Raw genomic sequence first — 2,151 nt, forward strand, 5'->3', positions numbered from 1 at the left:
GGAAAGTTAAGACAAACCTAGACGGTGTATTAAAAAGCAGAGACATCACTTTGCTGACGAAAGTCCATATAGTCAAAGCTATGGTTTTTCCAGTAGTCACGTACAGATGTGAGAGTTGGACCATAAAGAAGTCTGAGCACCAAAGAATTGATGGTTTCAAACTGTGGTGTTGGAGAAGACTCTTGAGAGTCCCTTGGACAGCAAGGAGATCAAACCAGTCAATCCTAAAGGAAATTAACCCTGAATATTCATTGGAAAGACTGATGCTGAAGCTGAAGCTCCAATAATTTGGCAACTTGATGCAAAGAGCTGACTCCTTGGAAAAGACCCTGATGTTGGGAAAGATTGAGGGCAAGAGGAGAAGGGGATGACAGAGGATGAGATGGACAGATGGCAACATCAACTCGACAGATATGAGTTTGAGCAAACTCCGGGAGATGGTGTCAGACAGGGTAGCCTGATGTGCTGCAGTCCAAATGGTTGAAAAAAGTTGGACATGACTTAGCAGCTGAACAATAACAATGACGTCCTCAGGGCCTCCCAGGTGGCTCAGTGACAAAGAATCCACCTGCCAAGCGGGAGATGTGGTTGGATCTCTGGGTCGGAAAGATCTTCTGAAGAAAGAAATGGCAACCCTCTCCAGTATTCTTCCCTTGGGAAAGCCCATGGACAAGAGAAGCCTGGCAGGCTACCGTCTACGGGGTCACAAGAGTTGGGACGCAACCTAGCGACTAAACAAGGAGTATGCCCTCAGTGTTGTAGCTATTATATGGAACATATTATAGTAAAAATTATTCTTTATCTGAAATCCCTGTTTCTCTGGGCGTCCTGCAGGTTCTTTGGCAGCCTTAACCCTCCTCGGTCTCTAACACAGCATTTCATCTTCTCATCTTGGTGGCAGTTGCTAGGATACAAAATTGCTGATTTGGTATCTGAATCTCCCTGAAGGGCCCCCAGCACAGGTACAGAGGCTGGGATGGGAGCTTTGGGGAAATGCAGGCCTGGCCTCCAGGTGTTGTCAGAGCCAGGCAGGAGGTGCGAGTAACATCATTGTTGTCACATAACATACAACACTCTCACTCCTTGGAAGAAACGTTATGACCAACCTAGACAGCATACTCAAAAACAGAGACATTACTTTGCCAACAAAGGTCCGTCTAGTCAAAGCTATGTTTTTTCCAGTAGTCATGTATGGATGTGAGAGCTGGACTATAAAGAAAGCTGAGCACCGAAGAATTGAAGCTTTTGAACTGTGGTGTTGGAGAAGACTCTTGAGAGTCCCTTGGACTGCAAGGAGATCCAACCAGTCCATTCTAAAGGAGATCAGTCTTGAGTGTTCATTGAAAGGACTGATGCTGGAGCTGAAACTCCAATACTTTGGCCACCTGATGCGAAGAGCTGACTCAGCTGAAGAGACCCTGATGCTGGGAAAGATCGAAGGCAGGAGGAGAAGGGGACGACAGAGGATGGGATGGTTGGATGGCGTCACCGACTCAACGGACATGAGTTTGAGTAAACTGCGGGAGTTGGTGATGGACAGGGAGGCTTGGCGCGCTGCAGTCCACGGGGTCGCAAGAGTTGGACATGACTGAGCGACTGAACTGAACTGAACAGACAACACTTGTCCCAGCGCTTTATCCTTGTTATCGGATGCTGCTGGACTGCGGAGAGCCACCTGGGGTCGCCCCTCCCGGCCCTGGACCTCAGTGTCCCCGCCGCGTAGGCAAGACGGGCCGGGGTGGGAACAGCGGCCGGCGGACAGCGGCCCGCAGGACCGGGCGTCGGCTCCGCGCCCGCTGCTCCCCGGTCCGGCCGCCCAGCGCCCCCTGGCGGCCGCCTGCCGCGCTCCCCGCCGGCCCGGCCTCGGTGCTACACCAACAGCGGTCCCCCTCGCTCCCCTTCCGGCGCTCGCCTTTCTCGGCCCCGGGCCTGCCCTCAGAGACATCCCGGGCTTCTTCCAACCCGACCCGGGGCCTCCAACCGCGGACGCCGCTCACCAGGGCGGCGGCCCTTCTCCTCAGCAGTCGAGGAGGCCCGCCCTTCTCCCGGCTGTGTGGAACCAGAGGCGAAGGCTCGGTTTCTAGCCCGGTTGGGGAGAGAGAGAGCACTTCCCGGAAACCGGGGCCCACGTGAGGGGGACGCGTGCCGGGC

This window comes from Ovis aries, chromosome 3, assembly GCF_016772045.2.
Source record: "Ovis aries strain OAR_USU_Benz2616 breed Rambouillet chromosome 3, ARS-UI_Ramb_v3.0, whole genome shotgun sequence".
In the NCBI taxonomy this organism is placed as follows: Eukaryota; Metazoa; Chordata; class Mammalia; order Artiodactyla; family Bovidae; genus Ovis; species Ovis aries.